Source organism: Bufo gargarizans, chromosome 6 (genome assembly GCF_014858855.1).
Source record: "Bufo gargarizans isolate SCDJY-AF-19 chromosome 6, ASM1485885v1, whole genome shotgun sequence".
NCBI classification, from domain to species: Eukaryota; Metazoa; Chordata; class Amphibia; order Anura; family Bufonidae; genus Bufo; species Bufo gargarizans.
Window position 1 is genome coordinate 16,309,477 of NC_058085.1, and position 23,167 is coordinate 16,332,643.

At 43.6% G+C, this 23,167-nt stretch overlaps 2 long non-coding RNA genes and 1 pseudogene across 2 annotated transcripts; 2 read left to right on the forward strand and 1 right to left on the reverse strand.

Annotated features, from left to right (window-relative positions):
• The window catches only part of LOC122940392, a 718,635-nt pseudogene that overhangs the window by 23,172 nt on the left and 672,296 nt on the right, over positions 1–23,167 (forward strand).
• Positions 721–3,213, reverse strand: LOC122940533. The gene is made up of 3 exons (XR_006390358.1): positions 3,177–3,213; positions 2,089–2,434; positions 721–1,777 (listed from the first exon to the last, which is right to left on the reverse strand). It is a non-coding gene; the product is annotated as an uncharacterized LOC122940533 (long non-coding RNA).
• Positions 3,418–14,958, forward strand: LOC122940514. Its single transcript, XR_006390339.1, has 3 exons — positions 3,418–3,543; positions 13,501–13,577; positions 13,892–14,958. It is a non-coding gene; the product is annotated as an uncharacterized LOC122940514 (long non-coding RNA).

A 23,167-nucleotide genomic window follows, 5' to 3' on the forward strand; every position in this document is an offset into this window, starting at 1 on the left:
ATAGAAATGGCATATGTCATTACTATTTTCTTTGATATAATGTCTCATGCACAAGACTGAACACACTCAGAGACATGGTGTTTGTCAAAAAAAAATTGTACCTGCTGATGTAATTTAAAGGGGTACTGGAGGACACACCATCGGTGATTACACTGATTCTTTGCATGTTGTGCCACCCACATGGCTGTAGTCTAGCACTTTTTACATCATATTGATGATGCACAGTAGCCCTGTGTTTGGTGCATAGCAGCATTGAAATAACTGATAATGTGCACTTCCATTTGCATGATTCATGTCACCATATAACTTCTTGCCCGCTCAAGGAAGACATGTCTCGCGGTGCATACTGTAGTGTGATTATTCTGAACTTGGTATGATGATGCTATCACATAGGATGTGCAATCATGAGAATGGTGTACACTTCAGTCACAGATAGAACAACTTTTTCACAATGGACATTTTGTTATTCCTACATGTACGGTAGAGCTTATCCTTTTCTTATGTGAATTCTAGTTCCATTGTGTTGAGCTACGTGCTTTTATGGAAGTTTATTTGTAAACTTATGCAAATGATTATTAAAATATAAAAATATGTTTAAAAAAAAGTATTTATCTAAATAAATACTTTTATAATTTCAAATATTCTTTGTCAGTGGTTTTCATACTTTCAAGACTCAAAACGACAAACAAGGGATATGGAGATGCTTGGAGAGGCTTACCTTTTGCTGAATCCAAGGCAATAAATGTAGGTAGACCGATACATCATGGTTGACTCAACAATAAACAACAATATATTAAGAAGAAACAATAAAATAAACTATTATGTACATAACTAATTACAACTTTAAACTGTACATATTTAATAAACAAACAGTAACAAACAATAGAGAATATTTGTTCAAATATGTTCCTCCTGCCAATGCACAGATCCAGCTGAAGAAATGAAATATTCTGCAAATTGATTGCGCATGCGACTCACAGCAACTGTTGATCTTGGGCCAGTTTCTATGTGATCTCCAGGTGGATTTAATGACAGTGGCTCCGTAGGCAAAGGCTCTTTGGTCAGTACATAATTGTGCAACACAACACATGCTTTTATGACATCATCCACAGTATCTGTTTTCAATTGTATTGGACGAGTGAATATTCGCCATTTTGCAGTCAATATGCCAAAAGCACACTCGACCATTCTTCTTGCTCGAGTCAGTCTGTAATTGAACACTCTTTTGCGATAGTCTAGACCACGGCTGGCATATGGCTTCAGTAAATTTCCACACATTTGGAAAGCTTCATCTCTGACTAGAACAAATGGAAGTGCAGGGTTTGTAGTACCTGGTAAAGGCCTGGGCTCTGGTATACCAAAGTTTCCGGAGTACAGCCTTTTTCCCATATTAGAATTTTTAAAAACACGCGAGTCATTTGTTCGTCCAAAAGCTCCAATATCAACAGCCACAAATTTGTAATTTGCATCAACAATTGCCATTAGGATCACAGAAAAATACTTTTTATAGTTAAAAAAGGAGGATCCACTACGTGGGGGCTTCAAGAGCCTCACATGCTTCCCATCCACTGCACCAATACAATTGGGAAACTGTGTCACCTCATAAAACTTGTCGGCTATGCTGATCCACTGTTGGCAAGTAGGATGGGGAAGAAATTCTTCACGCAGAAGATTCCAAATTGCCCGGCAGGTATCTTTAACAATGTAAGATATTGTAGATTTCCCTAGTCGAAATTGAAAATGAAGACTGGAAAAACTTTCACCACTAGCCAGAAACCTACAAAAAAATAAAATAAAATTTAACATAATTGTTACACAAATACTATTCACAATAAAAAAACTGCAGCAAAACAACTTTTTGGATTGTCCCACAAGCATTAATTCAAGATCCTTCACAGCAAACAGATCAACATTACCTAGCGGTTGAACGGAAAATGGTATCAAATTTGGATGCATTTACATATTTTAGGTAACTACTATATTTAAAAACTTTTCTCTTGAGATTAATCATATACTCACAATAATAATAAAAACAAAAAGGCTCTGAAACACAGTAGAAGCAATAATGGAAAGTTGTACCATACATACCGCAGAGTGAAATTTCGTATCCTTCCGTCTCAATCGGCGACGTAAACGGGAAAGGTCATCAAAGCTTGCGACACTTACACGGAGATATTCTGCAAATTTGACAGGGTGTTTTCGGAGTTCTTGATAAAGGGTCGAATATACACCTCGTGTCATTCGGCATGATGTAATGGGATGCACCCAATATCGCCGTCTCCTTTTCATGGATGACATTCGCATCTTTTGAAGTTTCCATATCATATAGTCCACAGAAAAAAGGACATGAGCAGGCAGCATTGTTCCTTTTCCAGCAATTGGATGTCACAATATGGCACCATTTTTATATAGCATGCAGATAGGGGAGGGACAACTGAAAAAAAAAAAAAGGAAAAAAACTGATCCGTTATCGGAGTAACTAAACGGATTGAACGGACATTAACTGACATTTTTAATCCGTTTATTAACGTATCCGTTAGATGGTATCCGTTTAAAAACGTAGCAAAATATGTCCGTTACGTTCCGTTATGAATGAATCCGTTTCAATTTTGAAACGGACGCAAGTCAGAACGGAAAGCCGAACGGAGGACTGAACGCTGATGTGAACGAGGCCTCAGCTATACAGCCATTACACAATGCAGCCCTGCCCAACTACTTACACATCACACACATACAGCTCAGCTATACAGCCATTGCACAATACAGCCCTGCCCAACTACTTACACATCACACACATACAGCTCAGCTATACAGCCATTACACAATACAGCCCTGCCCAACTACTTACACATCACACACATACAGCTCAGCTATACAGCCATTACACAATACAGCCCTGCCCAACTACTTACACATCACACACATACAGCTCAGCTATACAACCATTACACAATACAGCCCTGCCCAACTACTTACACATCACACACATACAGCTCAGCTATACAGCCATTACACATTACAGCCCTGCCCAGCTACTTACACATCACACACATACAGCTCAGCCATACAGCCATTACACAATACAGCCCTGCCAAACTACTTACACATCACACACATACAGCTCATCCATATAAACATTACATACAGACTGGAATTACAAGCTGCACAACAAAGACCTGCATACACAGAGCAGATAATCCTGGTAATTTGATTTCCATGACTCCGCCCACACATGATCACATGGTCATGACATCATCACAGGTCCTTTACTTCCTCCTGCAGCACAGCCTAGAGCCTGACTCCTCCCACACCTGATCACATGGTCATGACATCACCACAGGTCCTTTACTTCCTCCTGCGGCCCAGCCTGGAGCTTGACTCCTCCCAAATTTTGTCACATGGCCATGACATCTTCACAGGTCCTTTACTTCCTCCTGCAGCACAGCCTGGAGCCTGACTCCTGCACTTGGTAGTTGAAATAAAAACATCCGACCGTCCATAGTGAAGGATTGTCAGAGGAAGAGGAGGACACGCCCCGCTCAGGTAAGTGGAACACCTTCCAGCTCCACACTCTTAAAGGGGTTGTCTCACTTCAGCAAGTGGCGTTTGTCATGGAGAGAAAGTTAATACGAGGCATTACTAAGGTATTGTTATTGTCCATTTTGCTTCTGTTAGAGTAATTCATTTCATTTACAGATGCCTATGCAGGCGTTGAACCTATCTTGTCCCAGGTGAAAATGTAATACTTCACTTTTTTTTATTATTTGGGTTAAAATACATGCTTTATACCTTTTTATTTAATTTTACTTCATGAACCAAATAATAGAAAAAATACAGTAAACAGTCCACTGCGTGGTCCGGACGGCCTACTTATCAAAGCTAGAGTAGTGTAGCAGTGTGATACGGTATTCAAGCCATGAATGTTATGTACGCAGTGTGCACCACCAAAGGGATAGACAGAGGTCAGCTAACACATGGTATCATCCATGTGCTGTATTAGAAGTGGGAAGAGTGAGTTCAGCTCCCACAACTCAGCCTGGATGAAGGTGTCACTGCAAGCAACATGAAGGCAGCCACTGCCTATAAGTGACGGGGTGAGAGATAGTGCACGTGCTCTCCCTCCTGACTCACTGAGCATCATCTGACCACGCAGTGGAGTGTTTACTGTATTTGTAATCTTTTTCTATTATTTGGTTCATTAAGTAAAATTAAATAAAGGTATAAAGCACGTATTTTAACCCAAATAATAATAAAAGTGAAGTATTAAATTTTCACCTGGGACAAGATAGGTTCAACGCCTGCATAGGGATCTGTAAATAAACTATTTGATAAACCTTACCCAGGGTTTGTCTCAATATGAATAAGTAATTAATTTCCGGTACAAGTAATCATCAGATATTAGGCCTACTGCAAATAACGCGGACACAATCACAATAGGGCTGTATCTGCGGAGATCTGAGATCCACCTCAGAATAGCTTTATTTTATATCCTTATGATTGGACAATTGAAGGTTACATAGATCCACGTGATACAATTATTATTATTATGATGTAGTTGTATAATTAGATAATGAGTAATTCGACAAGTATATAGACAACAAGTTCATCCCTCCGGACATCTGGCACATTATCCTTGAGTCCACTGATTTATATATGACCAAAAATGCCTGTTTTATTTGTGTAATCGTGTTACTATTCAGACAGGGACATTCACCCTTTTCCGTGCACGTACCACATCTAGTTACATCTACAGATGGCCCTTAAAGTGTGATCCTGACGTCATAATGTTATACAGCAGCGGAATATGATGAGATCAATTATACATTCACCCACATCAATAACAACTTAACTATACTAGACCAGTGATGGGCAAACTACGGCTCTCCAGCTGTTGCAGAACTACAACTCCCAGCATGCAAAGACTGCCTACAGCTTTCAGCCTACAGCAGGGCATGGTGGGAGTTGTAGTTTTGCAACAGCTGGAGAGCCGCATTTTGCCTATCACTGTACTAGACCATAGTTTTCATGCACAGATATATATAGTCATATAAAATATCATTGACCATTACTCAGGGCTGTGGAGTCGGAGTCGAGGAGTTAGAGGCAATTTTGGGTACCTGGAGTCGGCAAAAAATGAACCGACTCCTACTAGATTTAAATTGGAATAAAAAAAATATAAAAATAAAGTTTAAATGTCCCAATTCACAAAAAGTTATAATTAATTGCCGTATTTTTCGCCCTATAAGATGCAGGTTTCTGAGGAGGAAAATAAGAAAAAATATTTTGAACCAAAAGGTGTGCTTTTGGTGGGTTTTGAACTAATGGTGGTCTATGGATGACACTGTTATGGGGGCATCTGTGGGTGGCACTGTTATGGGGGCATCTGTGGGTGGCACTGTTATGGGGGATCATTGTGGGGGCATCTGTGGATGACACATATATAGCATCTTATCTTATGTGTCATCCACAGATCCCCCCCCATAACAGTGTCCCTGTGTAGTGAATGGGGGCCGGCATCTGTTGCTGTAATGGCAGCGGGGCCCGGTGCCTGCTTCATTCATAGAGTGGGCGGAGCAGGCGCGTGACGTAGTGAGCTACGCTACGAGCGCCCGCCCGGCGTCCTGACTGGCAAGAAGTTTTTCAGATGATTGGAATACTTTAACAATACCCACAAGTTAGATATGATTACTGTATACTACAGTGAGCGGGGCCCGGTGTAGTAGAATACAGTGACTGCACCGGGCCCCACTGCCATTACAGAAACAGATGCCGGCCCCCAGCCCCTCCTCCCTCTCAGCCTATTCACCGGACGGTCGTAGCATTCGACCCATAAGACGCACTGCTATTTTTCCCCCACTTTTGCGAAAAATACGGAACTTCTCTACTGTAAGAATAAAGGCCAATGCACGCAGTGCGTCACGTTACCGCAAAACAAACCCGTAAAGTGACCATGAAGAAGCGCGCTTTTCATATGCTTCACTATATGGCACGCAATGCACAGTTAAGGAGCGGCAATACTTATACTTTCCATTGTGTTGTGTTCCGCTGTTACAGGGAACGCAACGCCCATGGTTAACCTCGCCTCTCACTGATAACTGATTACGTAAATATGTTTTTGCAGGACTAGACACTTGTATAAGTGAAGGGAATGGATGGTCAATAGCTCAAGACTGAAGCTGTAAACCATCAGAAAAACTGCTGTCATTCAGCTAAGGCGATAAAAACGTGTAAACTCAGATTGTTAGCTTAAACGTTAAACATGACTCTGGGATTCTACTAGGGAACTCAGGCTTTACAATAAATGCCCCTTCCCGGATCCCCCCACTGCCCTATCATCAGCAGATCAGCACACACAGGAGAAGGCAGCAGCTTCCTGGCCAGTAGTTCTGTGGTAATGACATTCGCATATTAAATACAGAGGAGTCGGAGTCGGAGGTACCAAAAACTGAGGAGTCTGATTTGGAGTCGGACCATTTATCTACCGACTCCACAGCCCTGCCATTATTCTCACACTTACTTTGCTGGCTGGATTCATTTTTCCATCCCATTATACACTGCTCGTTTCCATGGTTACGACCACCCTGGAATCCATCAGCAGTGGCCGTGCTTGCACACTATATGAAAAATCACCAGCCTATGTGCGCTTCCATGGTCCTGGTTACCAGAGAGGGCTGTGCTTTTTCTTACAGTGTGCAAGCACGGCCACCGCTGATGGATTACAGGGTGGTCGTAACCATGGAAACATGCAGTGTATGTAATATAATAATGTAATAGAAAGATACATCCAGAAAGCAAAGGAGGCAATATAGACAATCACAATACATTAGTAAGTGTCTTGTATTAACCTTCTCTACATAATAAAGGCCATTTACTGAAGTGATACAACCCCTTTAACCGTCTCCGGACCGCCTAACACAGGATCGCGGTCCGGAGGCGGCTGTCTCAGGCAGAGTCACGCATTGGCGCGTCATCTTGCGAGACGCGAGATTTCCTGTGAACGTGCGCACAGAGGCGCGTGCGTTCACAGGATCGGCAGGTAAGCGAGTGGATCTACAGCCTGCCAGCGGCGATCGTTCGCTGGCAGGCTGTAGATGCTATTTTATTTTATTTTTTTAACCCCTAACAGGTATATTAGACGCTGTTTTGATAACAGCATCTAATATACCTGCTACCTGGTCCTCTGGTGGTCCCTTTTGCTTGGATCGACCACCAGAGGACACAGGCAGCTCTGTAATAAGTAGCACCACACTACACTACACCCCCCTGTCACTTATTAACCTCTTATGAACCCTTGATCACCCCATATAGGCTCCCTGATCACCCCCCCCCCCCCCCCCCCCCTGTAAGGCTCCATTCAGACATTTTTTTGGGCACAAGTTAGCCGAAATAGTTTTTTTTTTTTTTTCTTACAAAGTCTCATATTCCACTAACTTGTGTCAAAAAATTAAATCTCACATGAACTCACCATACCCCTCACGGAATCCAAATGCATAGAATTTTTTAGACATTTATATTCCAGACTTCTTCTCACACTTTAGGGCCCCTAAAATGCCAGGTCAGTACAAACACCCCACAAATGACCCCATTTTGGAAAGAAGACACTGCAAGGTAATCGCTGAGGTGCATATTGAGTCCTTGAAAGATTGAACTTTTTGTCACAAGTTAGCGGAAAGGGAGACTTTGTGAGAAAAAAATTAAATAAAAAAATCAATTTCCGCTAACTTGTGCCCAAAAAAAAAAACTTCTATGAACTCACCATGCCCCTCACGGAATACCTTGGGGCTTCTTCTTTCCAAAATGGGGTCACATGTGGGGTATTTATACTGCCCTGGCATTTTAGGGGCCCTAAAGCGTGAGAAGAAGTCTGGAATCCAAATGTCTAAAAATGCCCTCCTAAAAGGAATTTGGGCCCCTTTGTGCACCTAGGCTGCAAAAAAGTGACACACATGTGGTATCGCCGTACTCAGGAGAAGTAGGGCAATGTGTTTTGGGGTGTCTTTTTACATATACCCATGCTGGGTGAGAGAATTATCTCTCTAAAATGACAACTTTGTATAAAAAAAGAAGGGGAAAAGTTGACTTTTACAGATATATTTTTCTCACCCAGCATGGGTATATGTAAAAATACACCCCAAAACACATTGCCCTACTTCTTCTGAGTACGGCAATACCACATGTGTGACACTTTTTTGCAGCCTAGGTGCGCAAAGGGGCCCAAATTCTAAAGAGTATCTTTACGATTTCACAGGGCATTTTTTATGCATTTTGATTTCAAACTACTTCTCACGCATTAGGGCCCCTAAAATGCCAGGGCAGTATAACTACCCCACAAGTGACCCCATTTTGGAAAGAAGACACCCCAAGGTATTCCGTGAGGGGCATAGTGAGTTCATGGAAGTTTTTATTTTTTGTCCACTAACTTGTGACAAAAAATAGAAACTTCCATGAACTCACTATGCCCATCATGAAATACCTTGGGTGTCTTCTTTCCAAAATGGGGTCATTTGTGGGGGTTTTCTACTGTCTGGGCATTGTAGAACCTCAGGAAACATGACAGGTGCTCAGAAAGTCAGAGCTGCTTCAAAAAGCGGAAATTCGCATTTTTGTACCATAGTTTGTAAACGCTATAACTTTTACCCAAAACATTTTTTTTTTGCCCAAACATTTTTTTTTTTTCAAAGACATGTAGAACAATAAATTTAGAGAAAAAATTATATATACCCAGTCTGTGCAGCTGAAGGGGTTAAGAATCCTAGGAGAGAGCAAACAGCCCGGCAGTGAAGGGGGGCCTGGCCAGCACAGTAACGTCTCGTTTACAGGCTTCTAAATGAACTTTATCAGAGCAGGGAGAGAATCTGACATCACAGGTCATGTGACCCTCAGTCAAATCTGATAAACCAGGCACTGCAGATAAAGTGAGTTAATTGGAAAGCTGTAACATTTGACTAGTTAGGAACATAGAAAGAACAAACAAATAAACTCGGACAACCCCTTTAAAGTGCCTTGTGAGCCAGGCCGAAATCCTGGGATTGGACTGAGACCGACTATGGGGACCATACTAAATAAGTCCGGGGAGCAGAAGAGGAAAACTTCCAGACAAATAGAGAGAGAGAGAGTAGGAAAGAGTTTCTTGCAGCCTTATCAGTTAACCCCTTGTTATGTACCGGCTGTGGGATTTATGGGAGAAACTGTTTTTGTCCGTGAATCTGAGCCAGTTAAACAAAAGATAAGACAGTAAGTTGTTGCCCAATTGTTACTAAAGAAGAAACCCAGTTAAGTGGCCGCCTCTCAGTTGCAGGCTGGTTCATGTTCCTAGAGAAGTTAACAAGGTGACAATTTTGAAAACCCCAGATAGAAGGGAGGCTGTTGAAAGGATTCAAGTGCCCAAAGGAGCATAAAGCCTACGGGTATTTTTGGGGCTGATGTCATACTGTCGCCCCTGGATTAGACATGCCTCCATGTTAATGCAGCCTCTGTGTAATTGTCTGTTATCAGACCCATTTCATATGACAGAAGAGGCAGTGAATAATTTTCATACAATGAAGCTGTGCATAACCTCGGCCCCAGCCCTGAGTATTCCAAAATATGATAAGGAATTTAACTTGTTCTGTTCTGAAATTCAGGGTCACAGTCAGCCAGGTTAGATCCTGTTGCCCGCGGCGCCCCCTCCTGTGTCAGGGCAGTCGCGGCAGTGCAGGCAATGAAATTAATAAGCAGCTGTGAAGACATGGCAGTTTCTGTGTATAGATAGCACCCACATGCACCCTCTTCCCCACAATTTCCTCTTAAGCAATAAGTTTGAGTTTCAGGAAGTGGGGGGGGGTGGAAACATCCAATTGTGCAAACACACAGGACATACTCACACAAGTGCAACCAAAACATATTTCTATGGCTAGACAACTTAGACTCCAATGTGCACTCCTCATTTCTTTCAAAAGATTTACTACTCTGAATCCTGCTATTTTGTTACCAATCACAGATTCAGAAATGGGGGAGGGTAGCACAGGTAGCCTTTTGTCCGATTTAGCTGAAAATGCTCCTCATGATTGTATACAGTTGATTGTCAAATATATCTTTATATAAAATATAAATACTTTATATAAAAAAAAAAAATGTTAATAAAATAATAAAATATGGAAATCAGTCAAGAAATCACCTAGGGGGACATAAAACGCCTTTCTTTTATCTTGAGACTCTAAATTTAATTTATGCAATTAATGAAAACAAAGGGGCAACCAATTATGCAAAATATATGTAATAATTTATTTATAAATGATAGGGCTGCAACGATTAATCGATTATATTCGATAACTGGATTCGTTGTCGACGAATCCAGTTATCGAATAATCGCCGATTCGTTGCTATGCGGGCGGTCGCTGCATCTTTATTTTACCTTTTTACAATGACGCTCCTGTAACAGCCAGGCAGAGCGGACGGCGACGTAACGTCACTCACTCACGTGACGCACCTGCTCCGCCTCCTTCATTCATGAGGTGGGCGGAGCAGGCGCGTCACGTGAGTGAGTGACGTTGCGCCGCCGTCCGCTCTGCCTGGCTGTTACAGGAGCGTCATTGTAAAAAGGTAAAATAAAGATGCAGTGATTAGTCCGACTTATAAGCATCGGGGCCGGGGCTGTTATGGGGAGGGGGGAGGATCTGTCTATGGCACTGCTATGGGGAGGGGGGTCTGTGTATGGCACTGCTATGGGGAGGGGGGTCTGTGTATAGCACTGCTATGGGGAGGAGGGGGGGTCTGTGTATGGCACTGCTATGGGAAGGGGGATCTGTGCACTGTTATGAGGAAAGGGATCTGTGCACTGTTATGCCCATAACAGTGCACATATCCCCCTCTCCATAACAGCGCCACCCACAGATCCCCCTCTCCATAACAGAGCCACCCACAGATCCCCCTCTCCATAACTGAGCCACCCACAGATCCCCCTCTCCATAACTGAGCCACCCACAGATCCCCCTCTCCATAACTGAGCCACCCACAGATCCCCCTCTCCATAACTGCGCCACCCACAGATCCCCCTCTCCATAACTACGCCACCCACAGATCCCCCTCTCCATAACTACGCCACCCACAGATCCCCCTCTCCATAACTGCGCCTCCCACAGATCCCCCTCTCCATAACTGCGCCGTCCACAGATCCCCCATAATAGTGTCGTCCACAGATCCCCCATAATAGTGTCGTCCACAGATCCCCCATAATAGTGTCGTCCACAGATCCCCCATAAGTGTCGTCCACAGATCCCCCATAAGTGTCGTCCACAGATCCCCCATAAGTGTCGTCCACAGATCCCCCATAAGTGTCGTCCACAGATCCCCCATAAGTGTCGTCCACAGATCCCCCATAAGTGTCGTCCACAGATCCCCCATAAGTGTCGTCCACAGATCCCCCATAAGTGTCGTCCACAGATCCCCCATAAGTGTCGTCCACAGATCCCCCATAAGTGTCGTCCATAGATCCCCCATAATAGTGTCGTCCACAGATCCCCCATAATAGTGTCGTCCACAGATCCCCCATAAGTGTCGTCCACAGATCCCCCATAATAGTGTCGTCCACAGATCCCCCATAATAGTCTCGTCCACAGATCCCCCATAAGTGTCGTCCACAGATCCCCCATAATAGTGTCGTCCACAGATCCCCCATAATAGTGTCGTCCACAGATCCCCCATAATAGTGTCGTCCATAGATCCCCTATAATAGTGTCGTCCACAGATCCCCCATAATAGTGTCGTCCACAGATCCCCCATAATAGTGTCGTCCACAGATCCCCCATAATAGTGTCGTCCACAGATCCCCCATAATAGTGTCGTCCACAGATCCCCCATAATAGTGTCGTCCACAGATCCCCCATAATAGTGTCGTCCACAGATCCCCCATAATAGTGTCGTCCACAATTTGTTTTAATATGGCCTTTGAACATAATTTTTCAAGTAAGATCATATAAACCTCTCTGTTTTGTAATTTTGTCGTTTTTTCCCGATTAATCGATTAATCGTAGAAATTAATCGGCAACTAATCGATTATTCAAATAATCGTTAGCTGCAGCCCTAATAAATGAGTATAAATCCAATATAAAACTGACATAAGATCAATGGATAGACAAATTGACGCAGTACCAACAAACCACCACTAGATGGTGGTGTAATCCACTATCACTTTCTCATCATCACAGAATTATTAAAAATAACATATGATAAGAAATAAATGCTATATCTTTATCAAACAGACCAATAATTAATACATCAAGAGAAGCTCAGGATTTTCTGTTTACCAACAGGTTATAACATGACAAAATACAGATTAATACAAGAACAATAAATGTTGTCCCTTAACTCTGTCTCAGCCTATGACAATCAAAAATATAAATGATATTAATATGATATTATATCCCACTCAGCAACCAGACTATGGAAATATAATTTCCCAGAGTTTTCCTCTACTCAGACAATGTCTAATCTCCCATTAGCAATATGCATCTTTGCTAAGAGGACAACTAGCATTAGGGAGGTGATTAACACTATACGTTCCCGCAATATGGGAACTCTTGACTATATGCTGAGAGGAATATCTTAATAATATCACAAGCAAAAATATAACATACGTTACCAAGTCAAGGATGGACAGGTTTCTTAAAACTCTTCCAGTAGACAAAAATTAATCCAAGTTTCTTTTTGTTGTTGAAGTAAATTGTTAGTTGCAGTTATTTTAGTTGAAGAGTGTAAATTCATAGATAGCTTTCCCTCTAATGTTTTTACATGCATACTTTATACCCCATGTTATCTAAAAACTCATCCCCTTCCAGATTAGGGATCTCCAATCAGACAAGGTGGGTGTATTCGTATGCAGATACCAATGATGTCATTTTAACCCTTGGAATACTGGTGAAAATGACATAGTGATCCAGCAGTGAAGCCTTGGAAACCCGAGGTAATCCCTGTCGGCGTCCTGAAGCCTCACCACATGTCTGAAGACGCGTTGATTAAACTGTCTGCACAGGCAAATGAAGGAGAAAAGACCTAGATTCAGAGAGGAGCAGTGCTGAATGGGCAGGGATTCTGGGAAGTGTCAGGAAAAATATGCCTACCCAGAGCCCTCTATCCTATGATGGCTCAGGAGGCCCACGGGCCCACTCGCCTATCGAAAGGTGCCATAAGTGTGGTTAATGCAGGGTGGATTGCTCCAGGGTTTTCTCTGTGCAGTGAATAACCCCGGTCAAGTGGTGAAGACTCCAAGCAAGCACACCCCCAGGCCACTTTACCCATTTCAGAGACTGCAGATAGACCAGTGTTTCCCAACCAGTGTGCCTCCAGCTGTTGCAAAACTACAACTCCCAGCATGCCTACACAGCCAAAGGCTGTCAAGGCATGCTGGGAGTTGTAGTTTTGCAACAGCTGGAGGCACACTGGTTGGGAAACACTGGATAGACTATATACAACTACCAAAGGTAGGAGTGTATGAATTAGTTCTCGTGTGTGATCTCTTTTCAGGTTGGCCGGAAGCCTTCCCAATAGCCAAAGCAAATGCCAAGAATACGGCAAAGTGAAGTCAGTGAACTGATATGCAGGTATGGTGTTTCTGAAGTTATGGAGTCAGATAGAGGTTCTCATTTAGCAGTTGAAGTGATGAGGGAAGTTATTCAAGCATTAGGGGTGATCCAAGCTTTCCGAGTGCTTGCCTCTGGCTCTATATTCAGCAAGGACTACCCCAAACAAGACGACAGGGTTGTCCCAATTTGAGATCCTGTTTGGAAGTGCCCCCAGGTTAGGGTTGTACTTTCCCCCGCAGCTGCAGATGAATAATCACAGTCTGACCAGTTACATACGGGCCCTCACAAAAAGACTAGAATGCACCATAAACAGGGGTTTGCTTCACTTCCAGATCCTGACTGACAGCTTGCAGCCCGGAGACTGGGTGGTCATAAAGAGGCATGTGAGAAAGCACTAGATCCAAGATTCGATGGTCCCTTTCAAGTACTGTTGACCACCCACACCGCTGTAAAGGTTGTAGGAAAACTCAACTGGATACACGCTTCTCACTGCAAGAAAGTCTTGGAACCACAAGATGAAGGTCCTTCTGCTGACAGTGGCTCTGACCCTGAGCGTGTCGGCAGTGTTTCGTCCACTGAATGATGAATGGGACAATGCTTTGATACGGCACCATCAGGTGCTGTTTGAAGGAATGAATGAAAAGTGATAGACTGTTGGATCTGTACTCACAGTCCTGCGAGTTCAGCCAGTATGCCCTATTTCGCCGTGCCCCTCAGTTTTTCTGAATTGACTAAACTGGCCAACTCTACTATCTTTTTGTAGAAATAGGTTGGTGGTTGGCTCACACCTGGGTAGTTATGGTCGGGTGCTGCTAACTCACAACTTGGGTGCCCGGACCCAAAGAAAATGTGGATAGTGGGAAAGAAAGGAGTGACCACTCACACCATCTGGACTATAGGATATATTTATTGAATAGGACCTGTTGTGTCCAATAAATCATTCATATATATGCACTCAAACAATAAAAACTAATAGTTGGTACCAACACATAAAATTGTACTGATAAACGGTGGGTGTGCAATCCTCATGCCGTTAATGTTCAAGATTGGCACTTTGCACCGCCTAGAATCTTGCAGTAAATAAACCACTGTTGGTATTGGTAATACCGCAAACCGCAGTCGGAAATTGAAATGTCCCGAAAGAAAATACCTGTAGCTCCAAATGGTATTTTAAGTCTCCTCGTGCATGTAGATATATATTTTGACAAGAAAGTCTCTCCCAAGTTACTTTGGCATAACCGCCCAGAACTATAGATTTCAAGCCACTTTGTGCTAAATTAGCAGTTTAAGTTCATACCTGGTTCCAAATTGTCCCCCGCTAAGCCGTCCTTCCACGAGGAGCGAGTGATGCCGGCTGCTACGGCGTCTCACGTCGCAAATCTCGGGTTGCTGACGTCACTGTATCGCGGGATCACGGGATTCGGCAGGCAGAGATAATACTTCGTCAGTGGCACCTGTAGTTGTATCCTGTATCCTGGAGCGGTGTTTGTAATAGTAGATTTTCTTATCGCATGGCCATGCAATCTTTAGTCAAGGTCCAGTGGATTAATTCAAGGTCCAGGCCTTAAGCTAAACGTCATTTCGGCGCATTGCCGGATCCGACATTTAGCTTTTTCTGAATGGTTACCATGGCTGCCGGGACGCTAAAGTCCTGGCAGCCATGGTAAAGTGACGTCACTCTGGAGCGCCCCGGGAGCCGCGCAGACTGTAAATATACTGCTCCCCCGCTCCTACTATGGCAACCAGGACCTTAATAGCGTCCTGGCTGCCATAGTAACACTGAAAGCATTTTGAAGACGGATCCGTCTTCAAATGCTTTCAGTTCACTTGCGTTTTTCCGGATCCGGCGTGTAATTCCGGCAAATGGAGTACACGCCGGATCCGGACAACGCAAGTGTGAAAGAGGCCTAAGTTTAAGATCCTCTTTCTGATTTGAGGTTTCATTTCTGAATGTCTTTGTGGTTTTATGTGACGCACGGCTGTTGGCCGTCTACCAATGATCATGGTATAAGATTGTCTAAAGGAAATTACTGATCACAACCATTGCGTGTATCAGCCTTCTCTCTGCACATTGCGCTATTTGAATTCGGAACCTATAATCATAGACGCAGAGGTAATAGCCCTCACACCCTGCCAGTCAGGAGAACGGGGCCCATGTTCCCAGATTGGTATGAAGCAGCAGACAAGCTCAGATCCCCAGCGATAAGACACAGCGCGGCCATTTATGTGCTAACACTAGGAACAACAGAAGAGAAGGTTATTCCTCCTTTTCCCCCACAGCGGAAATCCTACATCTGCCCCGACATAAGGTATCGCTGACATCATTTCTAATAACTGATATGGAGAAAAGGGACAGAGTTACCCCTAAACCTCTCCTGAGCGCACACAGAGCCCGATACCAGCAGATTACATCGCCGGCTCTGCTACATGGACATGACAGAGACTCCACTGTAGTAACTGAACATTACACATACACAGCTCTGCTACATGGACATGACAAAGGCTCAACTGTAGTAACTGAACATTACACATACACAGCTCTGCTACATGGACATGACAGAGACTCAGCTGTAGTAACTGAACATTACACATACACGGCTCTGCTACATGGACATGACAGAGACTCCGCTGTAGTAACTGAACATTACACATACACAGCTCTGCTACATGGACATGACAAAGACTCTGCTGTAGTAACTGAACATTACACATACACAGCTCTGCTACATGGACATGACAGAGACTCTGCTGTAGTAACTGAACATTACACATACACAGCTCTGCTACATGGACATGACAGAGACTCCGCTGTAGTAACTGAACATCACACATACACAGCTCTGCTACATGGACATGACAAAGACTCTGCTGTAGTAACTGAACATTACACATACACAGCTCTGCTACATGGACATGACAAAGACTCCGCTGTAGTAACTGAACATTACACATACACAGCTCTGCTACATGGACATGACAGAGACTCTGCTGTAGTAACTGAACATTACACATACACAGCTCTGCTACATGGACATGACAAAGACTCCGCTGTAGTAACTGAACATCACACACATACAGCTCTGCTACATGGACATGACAGAGACTCCGCTGTAGTAACTGAACATCACACACATACAGCTCTGCTACATGGACATGACAGAGACTCAGCTGTAGTAACTGAACATCACACATACACAGCTCTGCTACATGGACATGACAGAGACTCAACTATAGTAACTGAACATTACACATACACAGCTCTGCTACATGGACATGACAAAGACTCAGCTGTAGTAACTGAACATTACACATACACAGCTCTGCTACATGGACATGACAAAGACTCTGCTGTAGTAACTGAACATTACACATACACAGCTCTGCTACATGGACATGACAGAGACTCTGCTGTAGTAACTGAACATTACACATACACAGCTCTGCTACATGGACATGACAGAGACTCCGCTGTAGTAACTGAACATCACACATACACAGCTCTGCTACATGGACATGACAAAGACTCAGCTGTGGTAACTGAACATTACACATACACAGCTCTGCTACATGGACATGACAGAGACTCCGCTGTAGTAACTGAACATTACACATACACAGCTCTGCTACATGGACATGACAGAGACTCAGCTGTAGTAACTGAACATCACACATACACAGCTCTGCTACATGGACATGACAGAGACTCCGCTGTAGTAACTGAACATTACACATACACAGCTCTGCTACATGGACATGACAGAGACTCCGCTGTAGTAACTGAACATTACACATACACAGCTCTGCTACATGGACATGACAGAGACTCAGCTGTAGTAACTGAACATCACACATACACAGCTCTGCTACATGGACATGACAGAGACTCAGCTGTAGTAACTGAACATTACACATACACAGCTCTGCTACATGGACATGACAAAGACTCTGCTGTAGTAACTGAACATTACACATACACAGCTCTGCTACATGGACATGACAAAGACTCAGCTGTAGTAACTGAACATCACACATACACAGCTCTGCTACATGGACATGACAGAGACTCCGCTGTAGTAACTGAACATTACACATACACAGCTCTGCTACATGGACATGACAGAGACTCCGCTGTAGTAACTGAACATTACACATACACAGCTCTGCTACATGGACATGACAGAGACTCAGCTGTAGTAACTGAACATTACACATACACAGCTCTGCTACATGGACATGACAAAGACTCCGCTGTAGTAACTGAACATTACACATACACAGCTCTGCTACATGGACATGACAAAGACTCCGCTGTAGTAACTGAACATTACACATACACAGCTCTGCTGCACACACTGATAGAAGTCTTTAGAGGCATATTACAGATAAACAGCTTGGTTGTATGCACATACAGATCAACTACACACACATTACACGGATACAGCTCATCTATACAGACATTACAGGCTTACAGCTCTGCTACATACAGACTGGGATTCCACACAGCACAGCAGAGTCACACACAAGCAGATAAACCTGGTCATGTGATCTCCATGACTCCTCCCACACCTGATCACATGGTCATGACATCATCACAGGTCCTGTACCTTCTCCTGCAGCATAACCTGACTCCTCCCACACCTGATCACATGGTCATGACATCATCACAGGTCCTGTACCTTCTCCTGTAGCACAGCCTGGAGCCCGACTCCTGTACATGGTGGTAGAAATCACAGCCCAGGAGGCTCCATAGTGAAGGGTTGTCAGAGGAGGACACGCCTGCCCCCAGGTAAGTGGAGCACTCATCACATTCACACATATAAGGCTCCACAGCCACAGAGATACACAGCTCCATCCGCCCTTAAGGCCAAGTTCACACTGCAGTTATTTCCTTCGGTTATTGAGCCCAAACCAGCAGTGAAGCGACTCAGAGATCAGGTGTAATGGGAAGATCTGCACTTGTTCTGTGTTTTTCACCCGCACCAGGTTTTGGCTCACAATAACTGATGGAAATAACTGATCAAATAACTGAAGTGTGAACTCAGCCTAATCTACAAACTCCAGAGAACATGAAGCAGGAAGTAAAGACGCAGCTTCTGGGGCAGGACACCAGCCTAAAGATAATAAAATAGAAATCACAAGAGGTTGGTTCTAGTATATAATGCATTTCAAGGGCGGCCTTCCTCAGGTACAACAAAAGCCAGGAACAGGGGGCGTTATATAGAAGACATATCCAGGAGATCTCAGAGACGTGGACTGGAGCAGGGGGCGTTATATAGAAGACATATCCAGGAGATCTCAGAGACATGGACTGGAGCAGGGGGCGTTATATAGAAGACATATCCAGGAGATCTCAGAGACATGGACTGGAGGAGGGGGCGTTATATAGAAGACATATCCAGGAGATCTCAGAGACGTGGACTGGAGCAGGGGGTGTTATATAGAAGACATATCCAGGAGATCTCAGAGACGTGGACTGGAGCAGGGGGCGTTATATGGAAGACCTATCCAGGAGATCTCAGAGATATAAAAAATATATGAATAAATAGATAATTAACGATAATGGAGAAGAAGTGCGCAGGTCTCCAGTGTGAGGCGCTGACCAGACAGAAATCATAGAACGGCGAAAGGAAATTCACAAGTAAAGTGATCGAAATAAACAATAGTAATGAACTCTCCAAACAAGTAAGGGACAATGTTGTTGAGAAGTACAACTCAGGGTTAGGTTATAAAAAAGATATCCAAATCTTTGATGATCCCCAGGAGCACCATCAAATCTATCATAACCGAATGGAAAGAACATGGCACAACAGCAAACCTGCCAAGAGACGGCCGCCCACCAAAACTCACGGACCGGGCAAGGAGGGCATTAATCAGAGAGGCAGCCCAGAGACCTAAGGTAACCCTGGAGGAGCTGCAGAGTTCCACAGCAGAGACTGGAGTATCTGTACATAGGACGACAATAAGCCGTATGCTCCATGGAGTCGGGCTTTATGGCAGAGTGGCCAGAAGAAAGACATTACTTTCAGCTAAAAACAGAAAGGCACGTTGTCAGTTTGCGAAAAAGGCGTGTGGGAGACTCCAAAATTGAATGGAAAAAGGTGCTCTGGTCTGATGAGACATCAAAGAAAACGCTATGTCTGGTGCAAACCCAACACATCACATCACCCAAAGAACACCATCCCCACAGTGAGACCTGGTGGTGGCAGCATCATGCTGGGGGGACTGGGAAACTGGTCAGAGTGGAGGGAAAGATGGATGGTGCTAAATACAGGGATATTCTTGAGCAGAACCTGTTCCACTCTGTGCGTGATCTGAGGCTAGGACGGAGGTTCACCTTCCAGCAGGACAATGACCCCAAACACACGGCTAAAGCAACACTGAGTGGTTTAAGGTGAAACATGTAAATGTGTTGGAATGGCCGAGTCACAGCCCAGATCTCAATCCAATAGGAAATCTGTGGTCAGACTTAAAGATTGCTGTTCACAAGCGCAAACATCCAACGTGAAGGAGATGGAGAAGTTTTGCAAGGAGGAACGGGCAAAAATCCCAGCGGTAAGATGTCGCAAGCTCATAGAGACTTATCCAAAGCGACTTGGAGCTGTGATTGCCGCAAGTGGCTCTACAAAGTCGGCATGTTATTTAAATTAAATGATGCAAATCCTCAAACAATCCATGTTATTGTGCTTTCACACTAGCGTTTTTCTTTTCCGGCACTGAGTTCCGTCAAAAGGGCTCAGTGCCGGAAAAGAACTGATCAGTTTTATCCCCATGCATTCTGAATGGAGAGTAATCCGTTCAGTTTGCATCAGGATGTCTTCAGTTCAGTCACTATACAGTTATGGAGAGCGGCGCCCAGGGACCCCCCTGCACTTACTGTTATACCTGGGCGCCGCTCCGTTCTCCCGTTATTGCCTCAGGTATCTTCATAGTTAGGCTCCACCCAGGGGAACCTGCCGTCGGCTCATTCTCCCATGCTGTAGCGCTGGCCAATCGCAGCGCTCAGCTCATAGCCTGAGAGAGAAAAAAGCCTCTCAGGCTATGAGCTGAGCGCTGTGATTGGCCAGCGCTACAGCATGGGAGAAGGAGGCGCCGGCAGGTTCCCCTGGGTGGAGCCTAACTAGGAAGATACCGGAGGCAATAACGGGAGAACGGAGCGGCGCCCAGGTATAACAGTAAGTGCAGGGGGGTCCCTGGGCGCCGCTCTACATGCCTGTATAGTTAGTTTAGAAGTTTTATTCTGGTGAAAGGTCCTCTTTAAAGACAAAAGCAGAGTTATTTTACTGTGACATCATGTTTTGGATGTCATATTACTGTTGAGTTTTGTGTTCATAGAAGCAGAAAAAGATAATATGCCTTTAAGATTCATTTTGTAGTGTAAAATAAACTTAGTAACACAGCAAAAACAACAGCAAGTATAGTGTTAATCTGTTGTTGCTGGGCAGAAGTTTAGACCAATCACAGACAGCAAGAGTTTTCACCAATCACAGCCAGCCTCACAGACAGCCTGTCTGGGAATTCCCCCGACTCCTGCTGCTAGAATCATTATTCACCAGAGACAGGAGCTGAAGAGACATTCACTCCACTAAGAGCTGAGTTTTATGGGAACAAGAGGCCAATATAGGTATTTAAAACAAGTTATATAATTTTCATATTGTTAATGTTGTGTTTAGAACTGTATACTGAACTAGATATATATGTGTTTGCTTACAGTTCCACCAATTGCAAACTACAAATACAAATTGCAAGATACAGTTGCAAACTGTGAACTACTACAAATATCATACAAACATATTGCAATCCAAATTGCATACAACCATACCAGATCATACTCAGTCAATCTGCAAATAGTCACTGCTAACTGCATACTGCAAGTGAACTATTAGTTAGACCTCACATATACCTCTCAGAGAGATCCTAAAGTGCTTAAATAACTTACAGTGAGAGTACAGATCCTGAAGAGAGAAATATATCCGCCATTTTATGTTGAATGACAAGATTGAACAGTTGAGACACCATCTTATGCATACCGCCATTTTGTGATATCTTTTCAACATGTGTACATGGACTATCTGCTGCGGAGGCGGCAGTGTTATATATGAAGCTGAAGTTAATAAAGAAGTTATTTCAAGCATTTGGTGTGCTCTTTAAGCCTGCTGTTTCCATAGAACGGTGCTAGAGGAATTGCAGATTAATAGTCTGGTTAGACTAAAAACTCAGAGATATCAAAATTCTTCTAATGCCACAGCGCAAAAGGCACTTCATAGTGCTGCGCCTGCCACAGGAAGAGACTGGAGACGGCAGGCGCTCACAGCATGTGCCTTCTCTTCATACAGCTGATCAACTGGGGGTGCCGGATGTCTGACCCCCACGATCTGATATTGATGACCTCCGCTCACCTATGATCTCGATGCGCTGCTGGATCCTATAGTTCTCTCGTGTGCCGGCACACTTACTTGCGTTTGTGTAGTAGGGATACGGGAACGCCGACTTCTGCTGTTTCAATGTCCGGAATGGTATGAAGGATACGTTTATTCCTCTCAATAGGTTGGTGTCGCAATTACACTCGATGGATTAATACCGCAGTTACACCAGATGTATTTAGAAACTGTACGTTTTCTTCCTCAGTGGTTGCAATAGTATAAAAATGAGGGACCAATCGCTCCTTATCCGGAGCTGTGCTGATACCAAAACCTGGGCCGGACCGCGTCAGGCTGTTTTTGTAGTATTCTAGTCATTCACAAAGCACACCCTGCGTTTTTTTCAGTTCTATATACCAACAAATTAAATCTGCAAATGATCTAGATTATAAAATCCAATATATAGAAAATACAAAACATCCAAGTTGATCAACAAGTCATAAAACTGGGAATAAAAAATAAATAAAAATAGAATAAAATGGACACATGTAGTGTAAAAAGGCTAATGTGGTCTTCATTCCGGGGTGTTAGTTCGCTCTGCAGGTCTGTCTTCATTTTATTAAAAAAAAAAATTTTATTCCCAGTTTTATGAATTGTTGATCAACTTATGTTTTGTATTTTATATATATTGGATTTTATGACATATCATGAAACTGCCTTGACCTCGCACATGTTTCGATCCATATAAAAAGAGAGAACACAACATCTACACTTTATTATCTCTTCCGATGTCTCCTCTTATCTCCAGTTATTGTATTGTACATGAGATTTTGTAGGATTTTCCATCGTCTCATTTTATTTCCATTCAGGTTCCTACAATATAGGATCCGCTCAGTGGATATCTTCTATATAAGATCCTTCTCCTGATTGACCCGACAAGAATAGACAGGGGCAAGATGGCGGAGAGTATAATAAATCTCACCCTAGAGATCCTCTTCTGGCTTACTGGAGAGGTGAGAGATTCTGATGATGTCACATTACATCATCTTATCTATGTTACTAACAGATGGACATGACTGGAGAGGTGAGGTGAGGGACTCTGGAGATGTATGGACTGATAGTTATTACTGTGTCTCTCCATAACCAGGACTACACAGTAGTGAAGAAGACCTCTAGTGAGCGCTGTCAGGACCCTGTGTCTGAAGGATGGGGAAGAACCCTGAGCCCAATCATAGAGCCTCCACCTCACCC